The 17,729-nt window shown below is 36.9% G+C and overlaps 1 protein-coding gene across 4 annotated transcripts in view; it reads right to left on the bottom strand.

The window, feature by feature from the left end:
- The window catches only part of PRR16 (proline rich 16), a 953,840-nt gene that overhangs the window by 910,012 nt on the left and 26,099 nt on the right, over positions 1–17,729 (bottom strand). For 3 of the 4 annotated variants that reach the window (XM_045057987.1, XM_045057979.1, XM_045057982.1), the window contains exon 3: positions 4,547–4,616. The exons of the other annotated variant lie outside the window; for it this stretch is intronic. The gene's annotated coding sequence lies outside the window, so the exon portion shown is untranslated. The remainder of the gene's footprint in view (positions 1–4,546; positions 4,617–17,729) is intronic. 4 annotated transcript variants of the gene reach the window in all.

Genomic DNA, 17,729 nt, shown 5'->3' with positions numbered 1-17,729 from the left:
TGGGGCACCTGGGTGGCTCAGTCAATGAAGCACATGACTCTTGATTTTGGCTTAGGTCATGATCTCCCGGTTCATGTATTCAATCCCCACGTCAGGCTCCATGCTTTCACCCGCCGAGCGTGCTTGGGATTCTTTCTCTCTCCCTCTCTCTGCACCTCCCTTGCCCATTCTCACTCACTCACTCTCGCTCTCTCTCTCTTTCTCTCTCAAAATAAATAAATAAGATTTTTTTTTAATCTTTTGATCATGACTTATCTCCATTGTCATTAAATTTCAAGAATAACTGTCAAAATGTGCTGAGAGTTATCATGGCATCTTAATAAAACATGCCACTGTTTCTCAAGTTTTACAATAATTCCAACACTTTGCCATTGTTGTATCTTCCACCTGAAAATAAAACTTCTTCCCTAATGGAGAAGATTCTTTTGCTTGAAGCTACCAACAGAAACTGAAGGCAAGATACATTAGTTCCATGGCATAGTGTTCAAAATACAATGGAAAGACAAGATCAAAGCAGTCTGAATCAGTCACCTCACTGCTGGTAAAGTCAATGACCTGTACAAGCCCCTTGTCAGTGTAGCGGCTGAGGGTACAAACCCTTCCACCCCACCCCAAAAGGCACCTGCTCCTGCAAAGTAGCTAAAGGGAACCACACAGATTCTAATGCAAAGGTCATGGTCAAAAAGCACAGCAACATTACTAAAATCATGGAAGAGGACAAAGAGAAAGAAGACATAGATGTTTAAAATTCTACAAACTGGTCTTGCCTAAAAAAATACAAATTGGCCTTTAAAAATAAATTCGGATTTGAATACCTAATGTACGCATTTCCCTTCAAACTTTTGCATCTGAGTGTCCTTCCTAATTATATGTTCATGCACAGCATCAAATTCTTCCAAAGCTTTTTTTTTGTTAACAACCTATGCTGTATTTCCTCTTAATTACTGTTCATGTACCCCTCAGTGTGAGTAATGCCTAAAGCAGATGGCGTCTCTCTTAGGAAGCAAGCATTTGGCCAAATAGTATGACAGAGCCAATTTCTGAAATTTGACAGGTACCCTTCAGAATGGATACATCTCTGTATCACAATTTCTCAGGTATGAGGCACTGCTGAGACCATTTTGTCACATTTCAGTCTGTCCCTCGCCCCCAACCAGCATCATGTTAATACAGAAACATACATCAAGAATTAAGGAATTTTGAACTTTTGGTCACAAAAAAAAAAAAAAAAAAATCATATTCATACAATGTTCTATTTATGTCATACATGTTTAACATCAAACTTAATAAAATTCAACATAAGCCAAAGAAACTATTTCTAAGATTCAAATACAAAGAGATGTCAGTTAAACTCTACCCTTCTTTTTTCCATTTTGCAAGCCTTTATCCTTGGAGAGTATATTATATAATCATTTTCCATTATTACTCTTTTCTGTACTACCATGAACTATTTTTTCTTGGGTCAATGCAAAACATTGTTGTTCCTAGTGATTATCTCTTGAGGTAATCATCAACAGCATTAGTCACCATCACCAGTACATATTGGAGGAAAAAGTTAAAAACTAGTTGATACAGTTTGTCATTTTCTAATATGGCAAGCGGAGCAATTGAATGTAATCATGTTGTAACAAGGGGTATATATTGGACAATAGGACATTCTAATGGAATTAAATTTCCATTCTGTAAAGGCAATATATGAGTCAAGCTGGAAAAGATGAATGTTTAGAAACCATAAATAATCCTTTCAAGCCATGACAGGCAATTTTCCCTGCACACAAATGGATGATTTTTAAATGAACAGAGTTTCACTTTTTGGCAAGTACTTTACAAAAGATCTAGTTGATACCATCGAAAACTATTCAAGTGAATGTAGAAATGGACAACCTAGAAATCCCACCTTAGGAAAATTTTCTCAACCAATGAAAATATTTTTTATCAAGCAAAGCTTTTATATTTCAATTCCCACAATTAATCATTCCCTGTAAGTATACTATCACACTAAAACCTAGCTCATGAAGAGATATACAAAACAGGGATCAGAAATATTCAAAGAAGCAATACTTTTGCACACTCTTAATCTCACTCTCTCTAATATCTCCAGTTCCAATTCAGTAGACAGAGAGGGCAGACATTGTCACCAAGAGGAACCAGAGCTAAACAATGCAGAAGATAAAGATCATTCGTCCTTTACTCGCTCATAACCACTACTCTCCCCCTTTTTCTAGCACACAACTTCACTGTTTTTCTTTGTTCTTCCTTTATTCCAGATGTATTTGTTAAGTACTATGCTGAGGATTTTCCTAAAAAGTGAGGACTCAGGTGAACAACAGCGAACATGGTGTCGGTACCTCTCGTGGAACGTACAGTCTAGCACAGGAGATAGACCTAAACTAATAAGCACCAAAAAAAGTGAAATTATTACCATGATTAAGCGCCACAAAGGGAAGGAAGGTACATGGTGGCATGTTAGCTCGTCGCAGGAGGGCCTGCTGCAGTCAGGGAGGAAAGTAAAGTCTCTCTGAGGCAGTGATCCTTTTGTGCACACATGAACTTGTTAAAAGTGGGCAAATGTGGAAGGATGGGGGTGAAAAGACATGAAGCACCTGACACAGAAGGAACAGTACCCACTGAGGAAGAGGAATCTGCACAGTTTAGTGAGCAAGCAGGCAGAGAGCAGGAGTGGGATCAGGCCTTATTGTGAAGAAGTAGGGTCTGATCATGCAGGGTCTTCAAGTTTACCTTAAGGATTTGGATCTTTATCCTAAGAACAGTGAGAAGTTCTCAAAAGATTTCCAAGCAAGGGGATGGGATTATAATATTTGAAATAAATATTCTCACTACAGTGTGAAAAACAGAATGGGGGAAGGGAAGCACAGAGAGAAGAAAAGTAAGGAGAGGGTCCCACAGAAGACACTGAAATGGTTGAGGAAAGAAAATGATAGCTTAGACAGGACAATGGAAGTAATAATGATCCAGAGACAGATATCTGTGGGAAATATTTAAGTGGTAAAACTAACAAAACGTAGGGATGAAATGAACATAGATGTAAGGGGAATAGTATGTTATTAAGGCAACTCTAGGTTTCTGGCCTTGGTAATGTAAAGAATGATAACATTTCATGAGAAAGAAAAAAGGACAGGAGGACTAGGTTTGATGAAGAAGTCAGGAAATAGGGAGGAAGACAACTCAAGGGTTGATTTGGACATGACGTGCAGGTGTCTGTAAGGCAAAGCTGTCAAGAGGACAGTTGGGGACATGAGTCTGGGGTCTAGGAAGGTGTCCGACTAGAACTGCTCATTTGTAAGCCTTCTGCACACAGATGAGAAATGAGCCTTGTCAGGGTGCCTGGGTGGCTCAGTCGGTTAAGCATCCGACTTAAGCTCAAGTCATGATCTCATGGTCCGCGAGTTTGAGCCCCGTGTCGTGCTCTGTGCTGACAGCTCGGAGCCTGGATCCTGCTTCAGAATCTGTGTCTCCTTCTCTCTCTGTCCTTCCCCCGCTTACATTGTCTCTCTCTGTCTCTCAAAAAAAAGAACAAACGCTAAAAAAAAAAAAAAAAAAAATGAGCCTTGAATGTGAATTAGACTACCCAGGGCAAGGGTCCAGGGGGAAAAAAAGAGTCTATGAACAGCTTTAAGGAAACTCAACATTTAGTGACTTGACAGATAAGAATCAGCCTGCAAAGCTGGCCTCTATCTCTTTGGCTGCCTTCTTGAAATTATATGACTTAAAAGACCAACGAGGAGAATATGGGATCATGGAAGCCAAGGCAAACAAGTTGAAGGAACAGTGAGGATATAATACACACTGAAAGCTAATGACATGTCAGGTAAGGTAAGTATTGACAAATGTCCTCTGGGGAAGGTCAAAACTGAATATGAACATGAGCTACAGTGGTAGAGTAACATGGGACGTGTGGGAGCCCAACCGGAGTACATGGAAGAGTTGATGGGACGTGAGCAAGCTGACTCTCAAAAAGCCTGCTGTTAATGGCCTTCCGGACTCAGACCTGGGCCTGGGCCTCACAGCCCTGGTCTTCCTGAAGCTGTACAGGGCTCTCAACAAGTCTCTCTCTTCGTCTTCAGCCAGTGGTTCTCCACCATAACACACTTAGGAGTTAGTCACACCTACTGTTTCGGACGCTCCAGCTGTACAAATCTGGTCTTTGTGAATATGCTGCTACAATCAGAAGCCAGCTCTAACCCAATGTGTCTCAAATTTTAGCCATTCACATACCACTGCCATAATTATTATCAAGTACATGTCCCTCCTGTGCTGTCATTTACTTATATTTCTTTAACTTGGCCCACATGAAGACACAAATTAACCTGCCATTAAAGGAAAATTTATGTTGAGACCATAGATGTAAAACTGTTATTCATCATAAATGGAAGGTTATTATAAATAAAAGAGCGAAAGCAAAATGCTAAGTTCTAGCTAAATACTTCAGTTCATTGAAGACCCTGAACCTGACATATGCCTTAAAATAAATGAACAAAAGGTGAGGGGTCCTAGTTAGTAAGAGAGATATTAAAAATATACTTACCCCAAAACCCAGTTGAATGTTTTCATAAGATGTGTGCTTATTCTCTGCACAAGTTCTAAAACTGTGGTGTCTTCAGCCCACAAATTCAGAGATATGAAAAGAAAAGAAAAAAGTGACCTTCTTTCCAAGCTTGCTTTGCACTGTCCTATCTCATACTTGTCATAAGAACTACTTAGAATCTCCTCCCTTCAGAATTACCCATAAAATTTAATATTTGTCACAGCCTGCAGTTAGTTACCCTGAGGAGTCAAACCTAATGAACTTAGCATTTGTAACAGAAAGTGTCAATTCATTCAAGAAACATTTAGTAAGACATGTACTGCCCCAGGGGCTGGGGGTCAGGCATGAAAACACAAAGTTCCCAAAGTTCCCCAAATAATCAAATAGTAAAATACCAAGAAGGGAGATGGACATGTAAACAAATGATAATACAGAGTCAAAAGCACAATAAAGTTTAGAAAAAGGAGTAGTTAACTATTTAACAACCTGGGCTGACAGGAAAGAGGGATGCATGGGCAAGTTGTCATTTACACACATAGCCCAGGCTATCTTTGCTTCTTATGCGCTGAGAAATTTTAACTGTGTCTATGCCTGGAGCTATTGGTTATATTTCTCATCAATTTCTTCTCACTTATTACTTACATGAGATTTATTTTATTCAAGGTTAAAGAATATTTCATATATATCAGTAGTTTAATTTTTCTCCTGGCAGGGAGATAGAACTTCCAACCCTCCACAAAGTATGACCTGGCTTAAAAGAGCACTATACCACTAGTCAGGAAAGCCAACAGCTCTGCTCCAGGCCTGCTTATTATTCATGTAACCTTGGAAAATCACAGTATTTCTGGGCTTCAGTTTCTTCTTTTATAAAACAAAGATAATAAAAGTTGAAATGCTTTGATGTTAAGTGGCCTAGAATTCTATTTTTGTAGAATTCATTGTAAAAGAGAAAAATGCTTAAGTGGGATAATTTAATTAAAAGTAAGTAGATTCTAAATTACAAAATGATTATCAGATAATAATTAACTGATACCAGACATATGACATCCAATATAGCTATCTTGAGGGAAAGAATAAAATCCAAATGTATATCAGGTAATTGGAGGAAATTTGTATTTAATTATGACTAGAGATTTAAAACATATTATTCAATAGTCTTCCCAAAAAGCAACCTACATAAATAATATATGGAATATAATTTCATTAATTATAAAAGGAAATAAATCCTCAAGATTATGTTAGACCAGAGAAGCCAGAAACAAGAGTATATATTATATGATTCCATTTATATGAAATTCTACAACAGGCAAAACTACAGGAGCAGAAAGCAGGCCAACAGTTGCCTGGAACTAAGAGAGAGGCTGACTGGAAAGCAGCATGAAGAAAGGGTGATGTTAATGTTCTACATCTTAACTGTGATGGTGGTTATGCTAGTGTATCCATTTATCAAAAGTCAGACCACAAATATACTGACAGCTTTATTGAAGTTATGGATAATAAAATACACTCTTAAAGATAAAAAAATAAAAATTAAAAAATGAAGCAAATCTTTATAATTATATTTGATTCAAAACTCATTGAAAAAAGTCCATGAAGCTATCTACCAAACTATTCTACCAAACTATTTACAGTGGTTAAATATGAGAAGCAGTGGGTGGGAAAAGAGGGTTATATATGGCAAAGTTCAACTGATGAGAAGGAAATAAAGGGAAAGTGGGGAAGAGATAAAAGCAGATATTAACATTTTGTTCTGTACAATTGTTTATTGCTTGAATTTTTAAAAGAATTATTGACATCTCATTTAGATAAATAAGACATTTTAAATAACCAAAATTCTGGATTCAAGGAGACAGAATAAGCATCCATATTACATCAAAGACTCTGCTGAAATAGTATCATAAACATACAAAATGAACAGCACAATAACAATGCAAAAAATAAGGCATGGTCATCAGCCCAACAAGGATTCCAAAAGATTTGTAAGACAAAGAAAGCAGATTCAATAAGTTGATGGTATAAGGTCCCACTTCAGTCTTAGTGTAAAGGCAAGAGAAGATGGGTATCCCAACTCAAAGACAGTAAAGCAGAGAGAAAGAATTCTTTCTTACTCAACCTATTATTCTATTCAAGCCTTCAGTGTATTGGATGAGGCCCACTCAACTTTGGGGAGGGCCATCTTCTTTACTCAGTCTACAGATTCAAATGTTAACCTCATATGAAAACACTCTCACAGACACATCCAGAAATAATGTTTAACCAAATATTTGAGCACTCTGTCCCAGGCAAGCTGACAATAAAATTAACCATCACACTAAAGAATCTCCAGGAAAAAAAACAAAGACAATAGCGGAGACAAAAATCAGGATGCCTGAGGAAATTTCTGACTCTGATACCACCCTCACAGCCAAAGTAAACAAAGCCTAACTCCTAGCCAGATAAATATAAAACATCCCACTAAAGGTGTCTATTCTCAATTCTTTTATCCAATATATCATGTCTGGATTTCAACAAAAAATTAGAAAGCATTCTAAAAGGAAATAAACAAAAAACAAAAGTCTTGAAGAGACACTAAGCATCAGAATCAGATGTGGCAGAGATTTTGGAATTATCAGACGGTGAATTTAAAATAACTGTAATTAATGTGCTAATGGCTCTAGTGAAAAAGTGGACAACATGCAAGAACAGATGGGTAGCATAAAAAGATGGATGGAAACTAAGAAAGAATCAAAAGGAAATGCGAGAATTAAAAAATATTGTTAACAGGAAGAAAGAATGTCTTTGATTCAGTTCATTAGTAGACTGGAAACAAGTAAGGAAAAAATCAGGGTACTTGAAGATACGTCAGTAGAAACTACCAAACTTAAATGCAAAGACAAACAAGAATAAAAGGATGAAATATAATTACAAAAGGTATAATATATGCATAATAAGAATTCCAAGGGTGCTTGGGTAGCTCATTCTGTTGAGCTTCTGACTCTTGATTTTGGCTCGGATCATGATCCCATGGTCATGGGATCAAGCCCTGCATCAGGTTCTGTGTTTAGTGTGGATCCTGATTGAGATTCTTTCTCTCCCTCTCCCTCCGACCCTCCTCTGCTAGTATTTATGCACACACATGCACTCTCTCTAAAAAAAAAAAAAAAGAAAGAAAAAAAGAATTCCAGAAGGAAAAGAAGAAAAGTAATAGAAAAAAAGTTTGAAGGGGTGTCTGGGTGGTTCAGTTGGTTAAGCATCCAACTTCGGCTCAGGTCATGATCTCACAATGAATGGATTCAAGCCCCACACTGGGCTCTGTTGCCAGCAGCTCGGAGCCTGGAACTGCTTCGGATTCTGTGTCTCCCTCTCTCTCTCTGCCCCTTTCCTATTCACTCACTCTCTCTCTCTCTCTCAAAATAATAAACATTAAAAAAAATTTTTTTAAGAAAAAGGATTTGAAGTAGTAATGGTAAGAATTTTCCAAAATTAATGACAGGCACCAATCTACAAACACAGCAGGATAAATACCAAAAAAACTTACACCTAGATATATTCAAATTGCAAAAGACCAAAAATGAAAAGAAAATCTTGAAGAAAAAAAAATCAGAAAAAAAATTCTAAGAAAATAAAAACTATATAGAGGAGTCATGACTCCAAAGTGTATCAAGCTAAAATGTACATAATTATGAGAAAATGCTGAATTGTAAGAGAACATACTCCATTTGACCTTGATGGTACCTTCCTCAAGTGCCATGTGGGCATTAGACCCACAGACAAGGACATGGAAACTTACATTAATAAGGCCATAATGATCTTTATTGGGTTTCAGAACAAGAATTAACCTACGGAAATTAACAAGATTAATTATGGTGACAAAATAAGTTGTAAATGTTTTCAATTTGAAAAATGTAAAAACAGAGGTATGGCCTTCAAAAGTTGAGCAATAGAAAAAACAGTAAGAAAAGTTAGCAGCTCTAAAACAACCATGTTACAGAGCAAGGACTCAAAGGAGACTGTAAAACGGATGCAAAGTGTGTGTGTGTGTGTGTGTGTGTGTGTGTGTGTGTGTGTGTATGCACACACACACGAATACATACATATGCAAAATATTTTATATGAGTACGAATGGAAGTTAGAAAGGGAACCAGTAAAACTTTTTAAAATATATTAATTTTTGTCAGTCAGAGAAGGACAGATATCACATGTTTTCACTCATGTGTGGATCTTGAGAACCTTAACAGAAGACCATGGGGAAGTGAAAGGTACAAAAATAGTTACAGAGAGGGAGGGAGGCAAACCATAAGACACTCTTAAATACAGACAGCAAACTGAGGGTGGATGGTGGGTGGGGAAGAGGGGAAAATGGGTGATGGGCATTGAGGAGGGCAGCTGCTGGGATGAGCACTGGGTGTTGTATATAAGCAATGAACCACGGGAATCTACCCAAAAAACCAAGAACACACTTTACACACTGTGTGTTTGCCAATTTGACAACAAATTATATTAAAAATATATATACTATTTTTTTAATATTACATTAATTTTTAAATATTACAAAAGAATGGCTAAAGATGATACTAAAGATGGACTATTACACAGTCATTAAAAAAGGAGCTCTTGCCATTTGCAACATGGATTGACCTAGAGGGTATAATGCTAAGTGAAATAAATCAGACAGAGAAAGACAAATACCAGAGTATTTCACACATTTGTGGAATTTAAGAAACAAAAGAACAAAAAAAAAAAAAGAGAGAGAGAGAGAGAAATAGAGAGAGAGTAAGAGAGAGAAACAAAAGACCAGATTCTTAAAAATACGGAAAACAAACTGGTAGTTGCCAGAAGGGAGATGGGTGGGGGGATGGGTGAAATAGATAAAGGGGATTAAGAGTATACTTATCATGATGAGGACTAACTAATATACAGGTTGTTGAATCTGAATTATATTGCACACTGGAAAGTAATAATACTGTATGTTAATTACATTCCCATAAAAAATTGTTTTCAAGTAATGCATTTCGGGGCACCTGGGTGGCTCAGTCAGTTAAGCATCTGACTTCAGCTCAGGTCATAATCTCACAGTTCGTAAGTTCGAACCCCACATTGGGCTCTGTGCTGACAGCCCAGAGCCTGGAACTTGCTTCGGATTCTGTGTCTCCCTCTCTCTCTGCCCCTCCCCTGCTCGCACTCTGTCTCCCTCTGTCTCTCAATAAATAAACATTTAAAAAATTTTTTTTAAGAAAAATTAAAGTAATGCATTTCACATGCATTTCAAAACTATTTTTGCGATATAATTTATATATTATGAAATGCTCAAATCTGAAGCATATAATTTAATCAAATCAAACTATCTAGACACTGAACATTTCCATTATCCTAAAAAATTAAATTAAAAATATTAAAATTCAGAAAAAAACAGGAGAGAGAAGAGGCACAGAGCTAGGAGTTGGGCAAAGAGATAAATTCTCATTTTCAGGAATGTAGGTAAGGTATGTAGCCACTCTCTAATGTTCATTAAATCAAAATATAAAAAAAGAAGCATATTATTTAGAATTATAGAGGTAATAATCAGAAGAACTCAAAACAGAAACAAATAAGTAAGTTGCCTCTGGTGAGTAGGAGTTGGAACAGGATGGAGTGAGCACAATAAACTTACTATAAACTATTGTCATTAAAATTTTTTTAACCTAGACATATATGCTCTGATAAAAATACAACTTTAATGACTTTAAAAAGAAAGTTTTAAAATTTTTAAACCTTTAATATTTTAAGAGTCTTTTCATGAGGAGCCCAGTAAAGGTGTCTTCAAATGGGTCTCATTCATCTAAGAGCAGGACAGAATCCTACCAGAAAGGGTGATGCCTCTAGGTAGTTGGTCTTTTTACTAGAACTTCAAATACCCAAAGAAGATAAAATAAACCTGACATATCCCTTAGCACAGTGTGCTCACTACTGAGAAAGCAAACTGCCTATAAAGTAGTGAGAGATGTCCCATGGTGAAAACACTTCTCAACAAAGGACACTAAGAGAGAAAGATTAACACTGGATTTTGCCCATTAGGATGAATAAAACAAAGAAAGAAACAAGAAACCTGGAGATACTCAGTGTAAAGATTGTACTGTGGATTGTGCTACAACTGAAGTACATATTTGGGCATCAAGAAGAAAAAATACAATCATCTTGCTTTACTTCCCCAAAACCTGAAGAAGGTTACACATTTATAATTAACAGTGAGTTGTGGTAAGGACACTAGTTCAACTACTTTTGATGGAGTTCAGGTTGGTCAAGGGGAGACGGAAAAAAAAAAAAAAAGAATTTAGAGATCAAAGACCCAGATTTAAGCCTATCCATGACTTTGGGTCACTGGCCAAATAATGTACTTTTCTGAATCCTGTTTCCTCTTCTATCTGTATCTCCATTTCTAGTTCTATTAGGGATAATACATGGTAACAATAACAAGAGCAACAGTAAGGACAAAAAGAACCATCTCAACATAACTGCTGGGTTTATTCTAAAAATAATATGGTATGATGGTTAACTCTGTATGTCAACTTGACCAGCCACAGGGTGTTCAGATTAAACATTATTTCTGGGTGAGTCTGCAAGGGTGTTTCCAGGTGAGATGAGATTACCTTTGGAATTGGGGGACTCACTAAAGTCTTATGATGGTGGGCATTATCCTTTGAGGGCCTGAAGAGAACACAAGGCAGAGAAAGAAGGAATTCACCTTTTTCACCCCCTGCCTCACTGACTGAACTGGAACACATCACCCCATCTTCTCCAGACCTCAACTGGGATTTACACCATCAACTCCCTTCATTCCCAGGCCTTTGGATTCATTACACAACTATCTTTCCTGGATCTCTAACTCGTAGATGGCAGACATTGGGACTTCTCAGTCCAGTGAATAGAACTCTTGCCTATAATCTGCTGCTTATATCCACAGGGTATTATTACAAAGAAACATCAATAAAATTACTAATCCATCACTATAGCTTAGAAATATAGTTGACAAAATAGTTTCTCATATATCTGGAGGAAATAATAATTTTAGGGGTGGGTAGGCAATTTTGATTAAAAGAGAAATCTATTGCATAGAAGGAAAAAAACAGATGAGCTTGTGAAATGAGTTTTTAACATGCAGTAACAGGTTTTATAGGCTAAAAGTTATAACAAACATTTTTGGTTCATATTTATTTAGCAGAAATAAAATGTCGATTATTTTTAGAAAATATGTGCCATTCAACAGGGCACTGGGGACACAAACAAGATAGAGAAATAGGCTGTATGCAGAGGGTTTATATTCCTGTGACCTTGAGCATTAGGTGAGATAAGAATACCATGTTAAGTTTAACTAATTAGGGCAGAAGCTCCAGTGTAGTGGCTAGGATAGGCAAAGTTATTCAGCAGGAATAAATCCCACAGTGTCAATGGTGTAAGATACTAAAGACTTATTTCTCATATAAAGTCTGCCTTTGTTCCAGGTGAATTTCCAAGGTTACATCTTCACTACGGCCTGTGAGCAATCAGGATGCTTTTATCCTTGGTCTCCATGATCAACATGACAGAGAGAGATAGAGACCCTGGCTTTGATAAATCAATGCCTTGGCCCAACCAGTGACTCACATCATACCCACTCATAACCCATTTGCCATGATTCATCACATGGCCCAGCCCAACCTAAAGCTGAGAAGGGCACTTTCCAAGGAATCTGGAAGGACAGAAGAAACAGATATTTATGAACACTACTAAAGCTTGGATGAACAGGGACCCTTATCCACTGCTCTGCTTATAGTTTATGCTCTCCCCTTAATGATATTATTATGTAAATGAAGTAAACAGAAATAAGCAGAAAACCATGAGTTCTAACTAGCTAAACTGGGGAAGAGGATGTAGGGAAGAATCTAGATTTGAGAACCCAATGGATTAAGGGAATCTTGAATAATAAAGATATATTGTTCTTTCATTGATATGACTATGACCAATGTAGATAAATCAAATTTTCCTGAACCCCTGCTGTATCTCCTCTTTATCACTACCTTGATAAAGGTAAATTCATTCATGAGTTGCTGACAGCCAAGGAAGCTTATGCTCTGAGTGCTCACTCAGCACCTTGCTTCTACCAAGGAGGATCTACCCACCCACAGGGAATAAGAAGCCACCACTGAAGAGGAAAAAAAAGAAAAAAGTAAACAAGGACAAAATGGGAACTTGAAATGGAGAACGATGCTACTTTGGACAAGCAAAATTTGAAGGCAAAAGAATTAAAGAGACAAGGAAGAAGAGAAGAAGAAGGGGAAGAAGGAGGAGGAGGAGGAGGAGGAGAATTTACAAGAGTTCATGGAATTTTTCCAACTGCAATAGTTTCTGTGTCTTACCAGTTGCCTCTATGACTCCATGGATGGCAGTGCAGGGAATAAATACAAATACAATTTAGGTAACTACACTTGGTTTGTGTTTGTCTATTTTGAGACATATGGGTAGAAGTTTGCCTCTGTTTGTATGGCTGACAAAGGAGAGAATTCAGGATTTGTGGGAGGCATTTTCTTTGCTGTTTGTAAATGTACATTTATGTGCAGGTCGCTTTTATGGTAGCTTATGACTCAAGGTCATTTATTTTTACTGACATTAGAAGCATTTTAAGCTATAGGAATATACCAAAAAGGTTACACATTACATCACTAAATTTCCTTCTGACTCCTAAGACATGTGTGCTCCCTTTAGGCTTGGTTTTCAATATCCTTTGCAAAGGCAAAAATTCCTTTTTTAAAAAGTCCTTTTTTTTTTTTTTTTTTCTTTAAAGCCACGTTTGTAGAAGTTAAATTTTTCAGGAACAGAGGACTATTTCCTTCACGTTTAGAAAGCCATTCTTTGGCCCTCAGGGACCTTTCTGTTGCTGGGTATGGAAGTATTAACAAAACTTGCCATGAGGGAGAGCAACCTAATGAAACCTGAAAAACCCTCATAGTCACAGCACTGCAGAACCCCTCTCCTTTCTTTTCTTTTCATTCAGTAGGGAAGCAGACGTTACAAATTTATTCCTTTCGCATTCTACCTTCTACCTGCTTTATAATTAAGGAAGTTACTTGGCCTCCATTAGGCCTCAATTTCCTTACCAATGAATTAAGACCAACGAATAAGATATTCCCTGTGGATCCTTACTGTGGCAAAAATCTGTAATTCCATGACATGGGACCTGCCTAAAGAAGCATATGGATCAATTGCCAACAGCTCCTTTTTCCCATAAGTCAGTATCAACTACCACTTCAAAATGAGATCCTTGGATTCCTGGTGTGATAATGGTGGTCTTGGGGAATCTAGGGACACATGATGCTCTTGGGAAGTCCAGTACACGAGTTTAGTAAATGACATCTAGACTTTCCCATAAAAAAGTACAAAGAGAGTACTGGAAAGCCAGGGGCCTATGGGCACCTGAACTGAAGAAGGGCCAAGGCCTTTGGACCTTTAGAGCATATGACACTTCAAAGAACCCTCAATCCTCTCATCCTTCTGCAGGCAACACTCAGACCACACCTAGCCTCACATGGAGGCAAAAGTTGAGACTCCTATCACATCTACTGCGCTAGGCAGTGATTTCCTCACCCTACTTTTTAAATTATTTTTACAACCATCAAACATGATCTTCTAAGGGCTTCTCTACCTATTTATCCCCCTACTTAGACCATCTCAGGGAATATGGATAGGTCCTGCCATACCACAACTCAAAAAAACTTTAAAAGCACATAATTATTATTTTAAGTCAGCCTCTCTTCATGCATAAGACCTCTCTGAAACCTCCAGCAGGCTATGACTCTCAAAGAACTGCTGTTTCTAAGAAACTCCAAATCTCCTAATATATTCAGCAAGAGTTCATTAACAAGTAAAATCAAGGCCTGACAGATTATTGCCTTTATACAAATGACCTTATTAACCAGCACAGTTAACTATATATTTGGTAGGCACTGAGCATTTCCTTAAGGAAGCGTCCGTCTACATAACCTGATGATCTAAATTAATAGATTCTTACTAAACTGCTTACATGTTATTACTGGTAAATCTCATTAGCCAGTCAATGAACATGTTAAATTATCAAAACGAACAGCCTGAACTAAGCATAATAATTATATGTTGCAGAGATGCTCTCTTTATTATAACTGGATATTTTCACATAATAGAAATACTTTTGATCCTATGCCTTGCTAATCTGTAACAAATTGCTTCTTTATCTCTGTGTTGAATTTCCTCATCAAATTCCATAAGATGCTTTCCAGATAGCTTTATTTTTGCTTTGTTATTGCTTAAAAAGACCTATCAGTATTAACTTGGGCATTTAGTTACTTCATTCATTCAGCCAACATTTGTCAGGATCTTCTTTGAGCTGATGTCTGGGTGGCTATTCCCTCAACAACTCTAATTGCCTCCTCTAACTTGTCCACCCAAAGTAACCTTATATCTTCCAAACTATTTTCCACACTGAAGCCTGAGCCTGTGGCTTCCCAGTGCTCTTAAGACAAAGACCAGAAATCTTATCTTGCCCACATGCCTTTCATGGTCTAGCCTCTACCTATAATTTCAGCAATATTCAGAACTGTGTTTTCCTTCACTCTTTGTACCTCAATCACAGCCATGTCATTTCAAATCCTCACACGTGCCAAGGGTCCTCTGGCCCCTCGTTATCTGCTCTGCCTAAAACACCCTTCCAACACGTTTCTGAATCAACTCCTGATCATCTTTCAAATCTCAGATCAAGTACCATTTCATTAGCAAACTCAGCTGACCTATCTGAGTGGGTTGATTATCCCTTGTATCTGCTCTCAATGCTCCCTCCCTTCGTCTAACTGGTCACTCTCAGAATGCTAAATTTCTTTCTGAGATCATTTAATGTCTGTCTCCCCTACTAGACTCAAAACTCCAGGAAGTCGGGATCACCATTTTATCTCCATTAAGAAAACACACTGATTGACACATAATTGACTTACAATAAATACCTATTGAATAAATAAAGAATAAATACAAAAATGCTTGAAATGTTAAACTTCTATATTATTTTTAAAAAAAGAAAAAGAAAAAACAAAGCTTTTCACAAAATGGCAGTCTGGCTGTGATAAAAATCTATCATGTGTGGCTGCCCAAGGACTTCTAACCATCCTCCATTTTGATAGTTCTCCATATTGTTGACCCTCACCTTTGCCAGGTTGAATCTAAAATCGGTATTTCCCAACATTTCTTTCTTTCAGCATGTAGACTTCTGACTAGTTTCCATCAAACAGATACACCAATGGAAGAATTGGGAAGGCAGATTTGAAGATCATGAAGCTGCTGGGCTCTTCCGGCAACAGCAGTTATTAAGGCATTTGATATTCTACAGTATCCATAGTTGGTGCTCTGAAACTGGGTCCTGGCTTTGTTGATTTGGGGACAACGGTAGGATGGTTGGTAGAACCAACAGTAGGATTTCTACAATACTGGGCTCAGAGCAAGCGGGGCATTTCTCTTAACTTGATCACTTCTGTCTATTTGGCCTTCACTGAAGATGGTTTGCTAGCACTTCCAGAAACTAAAGAAGCTAATTAATTTCCTTCTACCTTCAGCTAGCTAGAATAAATTATTCTGTCTTCCCAGAAACCCTAAACAGATACCCTTGAAGAAAGTATTTGCAATGTGTGCACAGCAAACCAAAAAAATTTCCATAGAAGGAACTCCCACAAATCAAATTTATCAACAACCTACGAGTGCACGATTCACAGAAGCACATCAGCCAATAAACATATGAAAACATACTCAATCTTATATATTATCAGAGAAATACAAATTAAAACAGTAATGGAATATTGTTTTTTATTTATGAGACTGACAAGTATGTAAAAGATGGAAATATCCAACATAAACAAGGACACAGAGAAATGGGTGATATCATTAATGATTAGAAAGGAGAGAGGTTTATAGTCATATATTTAGGCATTATCATCAAGGTATAAATAAGACAAAGACACACTATCATCAGTATTAATCAAAATTGTTTCAGAAATCCTGGACAATGTGACAAGACTAGAAAAAGAGTAAGAAGTGTCAAAATTGGACACAATTTCAATATGCTTCACTTGCATATGATAAAATCTTATACCTGGAAAAGCCAAGACAAGCAAGTATTATCCTTAGTAAGAATTTAATGAGATAGCCATTTATAAGGTAAATAGGCACCACAAAAAAATCTACCTTTGTTATATTTCAGAAATAACCAGAAATTATAATACCGTACATACAAAAGCATTAGATACCATATCTAAAGGCATTAGAAGTCACTATAATACATAGAAAAGATATAAGAAACAATATACAAGGCCTCATGAAAAACAAACTCTAAAATGTACTGATAGATATTAAAAGAAAATTTAGATAAATAACTCAGAGGCAAAGACATGTTTTAGGATGTTTATTTTATCAGTGTTTGCAGCAACAAAAAACAAGATTAGAAACAACGGTCCTCCTATAGGAAATATGATTTAATTACCATTGTGATATATCAACAAAATGCACTTTCCAAAAAAGAAAAAATGTTAAAAAGAATGGGATAGAAAGTCAGAAACAGTAAAGTGGGAGTTACTAGGGGATGCAGTGTGGGAGAAATGCAAAGAGAGTGGTCAAAGTGTAAAAATTTCCAGTTATAAGGTGAATAAGCTCTAGGGATCCATTGTATACCATAGCAATTTTAGGTAATAATACTGTATTGTATACTTGAAAGTTGCTAATTGAGTAGATCTTCAATGTTCTCACTACAAAAAAAAAGAAATGGCGATTTTGTGATGTGATAAAGGTGTTAGCCAACACTACCAATGGCAATCACTTTGCAATATGTGTATCAAATCAACATGTTATACACCTTAAGTGTACACAATGTTATATGTCAATATCTCAATAAAGCTTGGGGGGATCTTTTCAAAAAGAATGAGGCAGTTCTCTAATTACTGACATGAAAAGATTCCAGCCAAATTTTTCTTATTTTTTTAAGATGTAGAACAATGTATGTGATTCAGTTTTCTGTTTAAAAAAAAAAAAAAATGCATGTCTGATTTCAGTATCATTGATTGCTGCTCTAACCTTTATTATTTCCCTTCTTCTGCTGCTTTGGGGCTTTATTTGCTCTTCTTTTTCCAGCTCCTTTAGGTGTAAGGTTAGGTTGCCTATTTGAGACATTTCTTCCTTCTTTAGG

Source organism: Felis catus, chromosome A1 (genome assembly GCF_018350175.1).
Source record: "Felis catus isolate Fca126 chromosome A1, F.catus_Fca126_mat1.0, whole genome shotgun sequence".
NCBI lineage: Eukaryota > Metazoa > Chordata > Mammalia > Carnivora > Felidae > Felis > Felis catus.
Note: the sequence above shows the minus strand (reverse complement) of the source record. Positions and strands in the feature narration are given on the sequence as shown.